Raw genomic sequence first — 12,677 nt, forward strand, 5'->3', positions numbered from 1 at the left:
GTGGCAGAGGCATAGAAAAGATGCAGGTGAGCGTATTCAAATGTGGTCTGGGCAGAAGCAGGTGGCAGAAGTAGGAGGTGAATAAACTCAGCCAAAAAGTGGAGCTGCGGGCACCATGACATTTATTAATTTCACTGGTATTTATTACACTGGTATGCACTGCCAAAGAGCTATAGTCTGGTTTCATGTGTCCCTTAATCATTTTGCTAGAAGGATTGTGTGGTGTCGGACGGGTTAATGTGTAATTAACCTTATCGTGACACCAGGGCTTGGTTGGCCTATACACCACTATGTAGGCCAGCTTCACCTGTGCCAGACATGGGGCAAATAATCACTCCGACGCAAGGTTACGGAGAACTGGTATGCTTTACTGAGGTTGGAAAGATTGTACAATCCGTTACAGCTCCGAATAGCATGAAGGAGTTGTAGGGTGAACTTAGGGAAGCTTATCGGCTTGCTGGGACTTATAGTTCATTGTGCTGTGTATAATTTACTTGACTGGTATACAGCCCACGCTATACTTTAGGGACTTGGACTTGACTAACTGAAGTAATCCCCGAGACTGTAGGCTTACCGCAAGGCTTTGACTTTCACCTGGGTAGTGGGGTTAACTTGTAGTTGATAAATGGTTGCAGGACTAGCAGGACTCCTTTCAGATCCACCTCACAGACAGAATTCACTCCTCACCAAACTGTACCTCAGCATGCACAGAACTAAGAGAGCGAGTTGAACTCTGACCTCACTGTATATGGGAGGAATTTACAGAGATCCCATTGGCCAGATAAGTCACGTGTTAACCACTGCATACTCCCCTTAACAACAAGGTCCTTGACAACAGGTTCCTTAAGGTAACAAGTGCATAGAAAATACAATACATTAACCCTTATGTAACATTACATTATTTAGTACATTATGGAGAGTTCTAAGGAGTGTGGGCCCAAGACGGACATTGAAGCAGCATCTGCCACACAGGGTTGGCAGGAGTACAGAAGAACACGTGATTCTGTACTGGGTCACCACAGGCTCCCCCTCTAGAGTAAAGTCGCCCTCGGCATAACATCCTGGAGGGCAGATGTAAATGAAATGGCCTAAAGGGCCTTGGTTAGAAAAAACAAAATAGTTCATGGGGCATTAATGAAAACATCCTGCACAGGGCTATGTGATTGTTTTTTTTCCCAACGATTGCTATAATATTGTTATATTGTCTCTGGTCAGATTTTCAATATAACTGTAGGCTATAACAAGTGATGCAATAAATGTTGATCTATTACCAGTTCTTTGTGGTCGGCAATTACTTGCTGAGCTGCAGATATACTTGCAGGAATATGTGCTGGCATGCACAGGTGGCGGCTGGTCCTGACAGCACAGGGCCCGGGTAATACCGCCCGATGAATCGAGGAGATGAATGCAGAACTTCGTGGTGGCTGGTCCTGACGGCGCAGGACCCGGATTATGCAACCCAATGGAATTGAGGAAGTGAATGCAGAGCATCGTGTTTTCAGCGTCTGACGTCAGAGTTCATGCGGACCATGGCTTCCAGACGCATTGCACAGACCAAATGGCATACCTTTGAACTCGAAAAAACCATAGGTGTCACGAAGGTGGTCTTCTCCCGATCCTCCTGGGCTATTGGCACTTGCCAATATCTGCTGGTTAAGTCCAGGGTGGAGAAGTAGGCAGCAGACCCAAGGGCAGTAAGCGACTCCTCAATTCATGGCAAGGGATAAGCGTCCTTGTGAGTAAAATTGTTTAGTTTCCTGTAGTCGACACAGAAACAGATAGTTCCATCTTTCTTTTTGACTAGGACAAGTGGTGCCGCCCAGGGACTTTGGCTTTGTTGAATCATGTCTACTTCCTTCATTTCAGCAAGCATCTTCTTTACATTTTGATTCATGCCTGTCGCGACCAGATGGTGTCTCTCTTTGATAGGCGGAAGATGCAGTGCTGAATCATTGACGTTTTCCCAAAGTCCATTGGGTGCTTACTGAAGGATTCATGATACCTCTTCGCTATATTCACAACTCCATTAATCTGGTCTGGAGGGGTAGTGGCGTCCACTACCTGGAGCTGCACCCACTAGTGTTCTGAGGGACCAGTGCTGGATCCACCGGCGACTTGAGCCGCTCGCTGTCGGGCCACCAGACTTCAGTCACAACATCTCTTGACTCGAGGAGTAGAGATGAGCGAAGTTACTGCACGAACCTTGTGGCTTGGTGGTTGCTGACTTTAGCCTGCATAAATTAGTTCAGCTTTCAGGTGCTCCGGTGGTCTGGAAAAGGTGGATACAGTCCTAGGAGAGTCTCTTATCTCATTTGTTATGAGCTCCATCAAGAAACCTGTCCATTAACACTTTATTTCCCTGCTCAGGAGTTGTACCATCTAACTTCTGGACAGTCTCTATGGCATTCTGTAGGGCCACAGCATACGCTCTCAGAGTCTCACCTGGCTTTTGTCGCCTTTCATAAAGTCAGAGACGTACCTCTGATGGAGAATGGTACTCAAATACCTGGTACAGCCCTCCAAAATTCTGCTCCACAGTCGCCTTCTCGGATGTTGGCCAGGTGTGGACTTCCTCTAATGCCGTTCCCTGTAGTTGCCCTGTGAGCAGTGGCACCTGTTGATTAGGAGGAAAAGAGTAAAAGACAAACAGGCTCTGGATTCTTTCCTTAAAATCCCTCTGGGTAAAGGGGTCTATATTGTAGGGAGTACAGGATTTCCCATGAATACCGGGGGGGTTGCCGGAACACTCGGGTTGTTGGCGGTGGAAGGAGATATGGTGCTGGTCGCCAGAGCAGGTGAGTCCCTTGCCACAGGAGGTGCAGGAGCGTTGGTGCCCGGTTGGTCAATGGTACTTGGTTCAGACATCTGAATTTAATAGGGCGTGATGAGATGCTGCAGCAGCTTGGGGATTGCACCTGGACTGTGAGACACTCCCCCTCTTTTTACAGTTACTCAGTAACAAGCGACTTTGAAAGGCAATTATTGGGCAATAGTAGTAGACTTGGATACCGGAGGTGCAGCGCAGTACTGCCATCAGAAATTTTGGGGCTCCTTACATGGTTCAAGGCTTGGCCTACCCTCACGTGGCCCACCACCTAGTCTGCCCCCAGTGCCTGCCTCTATTTTACCCATCATCTATATAAAAAATATTTTAAAACACAGGACAAGAAAAAGAAGAGACCTTTAGTTCATAGAGAAAGTAAGGAAGAAATAGTCTAACCACAGAAAAAAGCACAGAAAAAAGGGTAGTGAAAAAAAATTGGCATCGGCAATGGAAAGCTACACATATATATCTAGGTGGAAGGAGAGGAGGTCAATTACCCGGCGTGTGTTACTGATGGTGCATCACGTATAAAGCTCAAATAGATATTGCAAACATGGAAGAAATTGAAAACGGAGCACTCACACTACTGCTGGAGGTCTTCAATTCAGGCTGTATTCACGGAGGTCCCGGCATAGGTGACCTCTGCAGGGAGACGCAGATGGAATAGGGGGGAAGCTCGGTTCTAGCTTCCCCCCTATTCCATCTGCATCTCCCTGCAGAGGTCACCTATGCCGGGACCTCCGTGAATACAGCCTGAATTGAAGACCTCCAGCAGTAGTGTGAGTGCTCCGTTTTTTTATTTCTTCCATGTTTGCATTAAGGAAGAAATAGCACATATTGCCGCCATACTGATACTGACCAAATCCAGTATACTGAGACCAATATTACCAATAATACCAGTATACAGGGAGGAATATTAGCACCAAACATATTACCATCATATTGTTACTGAACAAATTCTGTATACTGAGACCAATATTACCTATATTACCAGTATACAAGGAGGAATATTATCACTATAAATATTACCATTATGCTGCAATCCAAAGGGAAGGCAAGCAATATTAACCCCGTCCTGTGTTGTGCAAGCGACAAGCCAGCTTGCCAGGCTGGAACAGCAATATACATCCAAAAAGCAAAATCACAGCACAACTCCAGGGATCCAGTCTTTCAAATTAGGGCTGAAATTTTATTGCACCATGTAACAAACAGTGCGACATTTCAGCATACAATGCCTTTATCAATGCTTGATAAAAGCATTGTATGCCGATACGTTGCACTGTTTGTTACATAGTGCAATAAAATTTCAGCCTTGATTTGAAAGACTGGATCCCTGGAGTTGTGCTGTGATTTTGCTTTTTGGATGTATATTACCATCATACTGTTACTGACTAAATCCTGTATACTGAGACCAATATTACCAATAATAATACCAGTATAAAAGTGAAAATAATACCACAATACCATGACCACTACGATTACCACCACATAGTGATTGAAAAACCATTGAACATAGACCAATATCCCCCCCCATACAAAGCCCACATAGTAATGACCCGGGCTCTACACAGGCTTTGCAGACCGTATAAGTGATTACAGTGCAGTTACATCTGCTGACTCACAGGAGGCATCTTCTTGGAGTCGTTCTCTTTCCTTTACTTCCCTGTTTTGTTTAGACCATCATGAAGTCTTCTTCCAAACATGACTCGTCTCCACAGAATCTGCCAAACAACAAACATATTAGGCTCCATAATTTTTCAGCACATTTCCCACATGTTCCCTACCCTAAGTGCCCCAAATAATGAATGAATGAATAGTATAAGGAAGCAGTTAAGTGTGTTGGGGGAAAGGGTAGGGGGATAGGGTGGTGGTGGGTAGGTTATTTCCCCTCCCCTATTAAGTAGCGGCCCCAGTAGGTAGGTAGGAAATCCCCCTATAAGTTAGAACCCCCCCCCCCACAGTAGGTCGATAATGCCCCTAGTAGGTAATGCCCCCAATAATGCTCCCAGGTAAGTAATGTTCCAGTAGGTATGCAGTAGGTCATGCCCCCAGATAGGTTGTAGTTAATGCCCCCAGTAGGTATGTAATAGGTAATGCCCCAGTAGATAGTGCCCAAGGTAGGTAATACCCCCAGCAAATAATGTCCCCGGTTAAAAGTGCCCCCCAGGTAGGTAATGCCCTTAGTAGGAAGTACCATAAGTTAGTAGTGCCCCAGTAGTTAGTACCTCCAGTAAATAATGCCCCCAGGTAGCTCATGCGTCCAATAGGTAGATACCCCAGGTAGGTAATCCCCAGTAGATAGTAACCTGAAGCAGCAGCCCCTGTGTTGATTGCAAAGGACCCACAGCCCATCCTGGTGTCTAAGTGAGTTCCGCATAGTTGAGTTATAACTCAGTTTTATTGTCTATAGTGTCCACCGGTGTTCTTAGTATCGGTAGCCTACCAGAGGGTTTTTTGAAGTTGCAAGAGTTTGTTTCTCAGACGTCCCAGAGTCCAGCACATAGATTTTCATAGGTTCATGAGATAAATTGCTATCTGTACTGTCTTTAAGGTTTTTCAGCAACAGTTGAGGTTGGCAGCAGGTGACGCCGGACCGTGCATCTATCCTTGGTGCTTCTATTTGAATATTGTTAATTTCCATATAGCGGTATATGGGTTACCCATCACGTCTTTGGGTTCTCTTCCCAAACTGTTTTATAATTTAGCCTCTGCACTTTAACATATTTCTACAGGTTGTGGGTTGCTTAGGTGCTGCTCTACCACAGTGTCAGGTGATACGGTGCTAGTCCGCTGTTGTGACAAGGTAGCAGTTTAGGATCTTAGTTGAGTGCGGTTCATCAAGGCAGGGTCAGGTTCATGTTCTGGGTCTCATCGGGTTTTGGTTACCTTACAGGTCAGATTCTAGGTCAAGGGATTGGCTTGCAGTTCTTTCTGTCATCATTCATCGCCAGCTGGTTACATAGTTACATAGTTAGTACGGTCGAAAAAAGACATATGTCCATCAAGTTGAAGTAGGCTCTCAGTTTGTGTAGGTAGGTGGTGGCATTACTCCTGGCTTGTCATAGGAGTTAGCATAGGCAGGTAATTTCAGGTTATGTGTTGTTTCCTTACAGGTTCAAGGTTCTTGATCTACTGGTCCGCAGGTAGTTATACTTTTGTCTCTTTACCGATCACGGCTTTGGGTAAATCGTTGTCTAGCAGTCGCCAGCCCAACACATCTTTGGGCTCTCGAGGTCTTCCCACATTGTATATCACTTGTCACTGATATGTATGTTTTTTCACACATGACACAATGTCACGATTATATCAGAGGTCTGTCATGGCTTCTGTCAGACTTTCTGGTACCGATAATTATCAAATGCTATAATATGAAAGATATAGGAATTATACAATATGGCTATGTGTCCGGCATCCATTTTGTAAACATTCTCATAAGGCCCCATACCAATTGACCAAAGTCTCTGGGGAAAAACTGAATGTGTGAAAATTCTCCAATGAAAAATCTCCTGGAGAATGAAACTCATTGTCTGTTATTCTTACTCCCATGGGGGTCTGCTCTGTACACCTGGATGCAGGTGTGTGTATGTGTTCAACAATGTGTTGTATTTGCATTCTATTCATCTATATCTCTGGCGATCTATTTGAGGTGCCCGAGAAACATCTATGCCATTGTCTTGTCCCCCTATGTGTATACAGGTGATAAGGTGGCCACAATAATCTTTTGCATCTCTAACACAATTATAGCAAATTAATGTTTAACAGTGATGTCATGTAACTAGACCTTGATATACATAGTTAACACCCACCAGTCATCATTGGTTGACATTATATTTAGTTGGGTGGAGTTTTTAATAGGAAAACAGGTTAAAACTTGGTTGAATGAAACAGGAAAGAAAGCTCATTATCGGAGGTTCATAGAGGGAAGCATCACAGAAGTTCCTAGAGGTACCTGAAGGGGGGAGCCATGAAGAGTCAGGGAGAAACCTTTATCCCATAAGTCATCTCTTCTCTGATGACCGGTTGTTGACTACAGCCATTCCCATGGACCCCAGACAGCCATCTTTCTTTTATCCAGAAGTTCTCTCGGCAAGATACAAAGGTCTCTTATTCGATTAAGTTATCTCCTTTTAATGTGGATGACACTTCAGACCTCACCATTCCCCCCGAAAGAATCCAAGATATCAAGACAGAACCTGCACTGCTAGCTCTGTGAAAAGGAATGTCTTTTTTGCAGTGTAGGAGTACTGTTCACCCAGTAGGATACGGTGGTGCTCTAACATAACAGGCAGATGCAAACAATTTTCAAAGGAAACAAGAAATGCTGGTGACTCACCGATACTTATCAAGTCTTCTTTATTGACGTATACTCACATACAGATGACTGTTGGGGAGGGGGTGGACACATACCGGGGGGGTACAAAGGCGACAGCAGCAGCCGATGTTTCGCACGGGTTACCTGCTTCGTCTGGCCTCAACTTCATGGGGAGTACACAAGGATTAAATACAGGTGTGCAATCACATTGACTTATCACCATGTTCCAACTGAAAACACCATGTGACTAAAATCGTAACCCTGAGGGCGGACCTAGAAGCAGGTAAGTTACTCACTTAAAATGCAAAAAGTAATCTACAAACTCATTGCCATTGGTGTTATTTAAAAGCACACAGACATATCCACCTTATCATTTAACCCCAACACTCCTGTAGCTTCGGTTCTCAAAATACACTGCATTTCTCTTCTAAGCAAGTGTCTGTCTGCACTGATTCCCGGGGCTGCTTTAACCTTTTCAAGTCCAGCAAAGCGCAGCTCTTCATATCTGCCATTGTGGTTTTCCCTCACATGGTTAATGAGGCGAGGAGCCCCTTTACCAGTACGGAAAGAGTAAAAATGTTCCCTCATCCGGATCTGTAACTGTCTAATGGTCTTTCCAATGAAAAAGAAACCACAGGGGCAGAACATGACATACACTACACCTTTTGCCCGGCATGTAATCAAATCTTGGACAACGTGTCACCAATCCTACTCGTAATACCTTAGGAGCTAAATTGTACTTACAAAAATTTTCATTTTTACAGGGGTAATTATCTTGCAGGACTAAGTCTTTTAGCCAGGTATCTCTATCTTTGCTCTTATTCCGGTTCGCATTCACATTGGATTTTAAACGATCGCCGATTGTGCGATTCTTCCGGTAAGCCACCAAAGCTTTCTTTCAGCTATAGATTTCAGCTCATTATCTGCTTCCAGTAGATACCAGTTGCGTCTGATGGCACGTTCCACAATCTTGTTAACCGGAGTATTATCAAATGTGCATGCGAACCTACGAGTTTCTGTACACGTAGCGGTTTTACCGTTATGTGTGAACAAGTTCTGCCTTCCTCTGGCATCAGCTTTTTGTCTGCCGGACTATATCAGAGACATCGGGTACCCTCTCTCTTTTAGTCTTATTTCCAGTTCGTCAGCTTGGACCTGGTACTGGTCTTCAGTGGTGTTATTACGTTTCAAGCGGACGAACTGGCTCTAAGGATTTCCCTTTTTGACCGAGTATGGGTGAGAGCTCTTGAAGTGCAGAATAGTGTTTTTAGCAATACTCTTTCTATAGCCCTCACTGATTAGTGTATTATTCTCTATAATCAACCTCACATCTAAGAACTCAAGTGTCCCTCCTCCAAATTGTTCAGTGAACGACATCTTCATTGTGTTGGTTTTATTAAGGTACTGGACAAAGGTACTAAATTGGTCCCGAGGACCAGACCACACCAACAATATGTCGTCCACAAAGCGGAGGTATAACTTGATTAACCTGATGTAAGGATTGGACATAGAGTACATGTATTTATCCTCAAAAACAGGTAGAAATAAATTAGCGTACGTGCAGGACACCGGTGTCCCTATCGGGGTCCCGGTGTCCTGCCTGTACCACTGCTCCTCGTATTTGAAAGTACTATTGGTAAGGATAAATCTCAAAGCCTCACCTACGAAACCGATATATTTGTCAGAGCTATCTGTTTTTCTCAGTGATTCGATGACAGCCTGTACACCCACATCGTGAGTGATGCGTGTGTACAGGCTGACAATATCAATAGAGCACAAGCTACAGTCCTCCTGCCAATGCATGTCGCCCAGGATCAGAAGAAGATGACCAGTATCTTTGATGTAAGCAGGTATCGCCGGGAGGAGGGGATGGAGGAGCAAATCTAAGTAATGAGAAAGGTGCTCAGTCACTGAGCCGACCCCTGCCACAATAGGGTGGCCTGGGGGACGGCTCAGCGACTTATGCACCTTTGGGAGATAGTGCCATCGGGCTGGTTTCAGGCACTCCGGAATCAGTTTCTCTGCACTTCTTCTAGACAGAATACCCTCTAATACAAACTTATGCAGCATAGACTTTAAATTAGTTAATATCTTGAAGGTGGGATCACTGGCAAGGGGGGTATTGGTGGTGGTGTCAAATAGTTGCCTCTCGGCCTCATCACTGTACATCTCCTTAGACATAACTACCACACTACCCCCCTTGTCAGCTTTAACCACCAGCAGATCTTCTTGCAACTTAAATATTTTCAATGCTTTCAGTTCTACCTGAATAAATTAGGTATTGGCTGAGGATACAAGATGGACTTCACATCACTCACGACCACCCTCTGGAACAGATCAAGGTGACCCCCCTGCTGAAGAGGGGGAGTAAACCTGGATCTATTTCCTTTCTTAAACCTGTCTTCAGTGAAACTGAATACACTGGTCGGAGTCGTGTGAGAATCTTCAAATCCACTAGTCATCATTTCAACACAATCTAATTCAGTGCTAGAGAACTCTGTCTGTAAAAATCCTAACAGGCCGATAATGGCTGGTACATCTCCTGGACATTTCTCATGCTCGTGCTCAATTTTATTTGAGAAAAACTTATACAGATTCATGTCTCTGACGGCCTTAGCCACATCTATTTCGTACTGCTCGGGTTTGAACGGAGTGAAACAGTGTCCGGATCTAACTGTACTTCAGTGAGATTGATGACATTCGAGATCAATTCTGGGGTCTCCAAGAGTTGAAACATCGGCTGCTGCTGTCGTCTTTGTACCCCCCCCGGTATGTGTCCCCGCCCCCCCCCAACAGTCATCTGTATGTGAGAATACGTCAACAAAGAAGACTTGAGAAGTGTCTGTGAGTCGCCAGCATTTCTAGGTTGGTGGCAGAAGTAGTTAGGGTAAGTCACTTTCAATCTTGTTGTATGGCTGGTTTCATCATGTTTATAGTAAAGGTTAGGGCTGGCTCGGTTATGGTATGGGGGCACAAGGTAATTGTTATGTTTGTTGTTAGGATATCGCATGCCTCGGATATTGAAGACGCTGGCTCTATGCTTGCCAACACTGCTAGGACATCCGAATATGGTAGCATGTCCTAGCAGTGTTGTCGCAGCTGGACCATCCCGAATCTGACGGCAGAGCTGGTGCACAGGGGCATTCCATTCCCAGCCACAGCCCATAAAGCTGAAATTTACCGGTTACTGATTTAGGTCCAGACAGGGCCCAGTGATCAGGCGGGCTCTAGTTCAGGGGCCGTTTCAATGCAGACATTGAATACATTCATAATGCAGCTCCATACCTTGGTGAACTCCCTGTCCTCCAGGTTGGACAACCTGGAAAATAGGGCTAACACTTCGTCAGTTCCAGCAACCCTGATGGTACAGCAACAGTCTGCGCTTGTGCCAGTAGGTCTCAATATGGCTCCATCACACTTTATCCCGGCGAATTTGAAAAAAGATATTATTGAGGGTAAGGACGTCAATTTGGCATCTCTTCTCATTGCAACTAATGACATCATAGAGAATAAGACTATTGCTTGCGGGGAGGTGTCAGTGATACTAAAAGCCAAGGACGTGAGGCTCAGCCGGAAGCTAACCTTAGCAGAGTTCAGCATGGCTTTCGCCATTTATAGAGACATTATCTGTTCTGTGAAACCACACAGGAGAGAAGAATTGGACATGTATTTGTACAAGGTGACTGAAGAGTCGCACAAGTATGGTGGCAACATCTTTTACGATTGTCACAGATCGTTTTCGGCCAAAGCAGCAGCGGCCCTGGCGCAGTTCGGTTATACCATGAATTTGGCCTTGATTGATACGGAAATCTTTTGTAACCATTTTGCAGGTTCAAAAGCTCCGGTCTGTGCTAAGTGTCAGTCCATAGCCCACACCACGGATTGGTGTTGCAGTGTCAGTGAAGCATCAGATAAGGCTACTCCAGGGACATCCTCCTCCACTGCTACAATGAAAGGTCCCAAAGCATCCGGTATTACTGATAGGCTTGGCAGGCCTATCAAATATTTAGGCAAGTCACAGATTTGTAATAATTATAACTATTCAGTCTGTAACTACCACCAATGCAGACTGTTACACGTCTGTTTCAGGGCACACCCTAAAAATGCTTGCCCGCAAAAAAATAGGGCGTGACTAGCAGTGGTGGAGGTACTGTCCTTGCAGGTATTTCTGAAAGATCACCCGGATAGGCAATTTGTCTCCTATTTAGTGCAGGGCTTACAAGAGGGATTCCATTCAGGTTTTGTGGCTCTCCCTGGGGTCACTTTTGAATGTGACAATTTGAGGTCTGCCCTGAGAGATCCAGTCACGGCGGATGAGCTGATTAAGTGCGAGGTGGACAAGGGCTTTGTCATCGGTCCTTTTGTCACTCCTCCTTTTGATGTGTGGAGGGTAAGTCCCATTGGTTTGGTGGTAGGGAAATTTACCAATAAAAAGCGGTTAATATATGATTTATCCGTGTCTCACTCTTCTTCCACCCCAAGCTTAAACTCGCTTATTCCTGCCGAGGAATTTGCTCTCAAATACGCATCTATCAACAAAGCTATTGCAGTAATTCTGAGTATGAGGGGCAACGCATGGCTCTCTAAGGCGGACATATCGGACGCCTTCAAACATCTCCCTATTCATCCGGAACTGTGGAAGGGGCATGGGCTTAAATGGCGTGACCAGTACTTCTTTGCAGTGAAACTCACTTTCAGATCCCATAGTAGTCCTTGGATTTTTGATAAATTTGCACAGGCTTTGCACTGGGTTCTCGAACACATGTTGGAATGCACACATGTCATCCACTACTTGGACAATTTTTTGTTGATTTGTCTATTTATTTCAGGTGCAGTATATGGCACACCCCTGACTGCCTGATAGTTTGTTAAGGTACTAGGATTAGGTAGGGACGCTACGCTTATGAGTAGAAATGAGCGAACTTACAGTAAATTCGATTTGTCACGAACTTCTCGGCTCGGCAGTTGATGACTTATCCTGCATAAATTAGTTCAGCTTTCAGGTGCTCCGGTGGGCTGGAAAAGGTGGATACAGTCCTAGGAAAGAGTCTCCTAGGACTGTATCCACCTTTTCCAGCCCACGGGAGCACCTGAAAGCTGAATTAATTTATGCAGAATAAGTCATCAACTGCCGAGCCAAGAAGTTCGTGACGAATCGAATTTACTGTAAGTTCGCTCATCTCTACTCATGAGCAACGACCAAAAGTGTGAAGGCTAACGTAGTTAGCCTGTATTTGTGGGAAGGGCGAGTTTCCACGCTATAAGAACCCGTGGCTTCTCTAACTCGGCACGCCGTGGGTCCTGTTATGTCCCACCCAAAACCCATCCCTTCTTTCAATAATTCAGGAACATCATAGTTCCAGGTATGCCCTCTATTTATTTCAGGTGTACCTACACGTGACAGTATATGGCACACCCCTGACTGCCTGATAGTTTGTTAAGGTACTAGGATTAGGTAGGGACGCTACGCTTATGAGCACCGACCACAAATATATATATATATATATATATATTTATATATATATATATATAAAAGAAAAA

General features: G+C 44.8%; 1 long non-coding RNA gene across 1 annotated transcript in view; it reads left to right on the forward strand.

Moving 5' to 3' along the window:
• Positions 1-757: 757 nt before the first annotated feature.
• Positions 758-12,677, forward strand: part of LOC130368416 (uncharacterized) — a 65,676-nt gene continuing 53,756 nt past the window's right edge. Inside the window, exon 1 of the long non-coding RNA XR_008892453.1 lies at positions 758-848. This is a non-coding gene — a long non-coding RNA (uncharacterized LOC130368416). The remainder of the gene's footprint in view (positions 849-12,677) is intronic.

This window comes from Hyla sarda, chromosome 4 (assembly GCF_029499605.1).
Source record: "Hyla sarda isolate aHylSar1 chromosome 4, aHylSar1.hap1, whole genome shotgun sequence".
NCBI lineage: Eukaryota > Metazoa > Chordata > Amphibia > Anura > Hylidae > Hyla > Hyla sarda.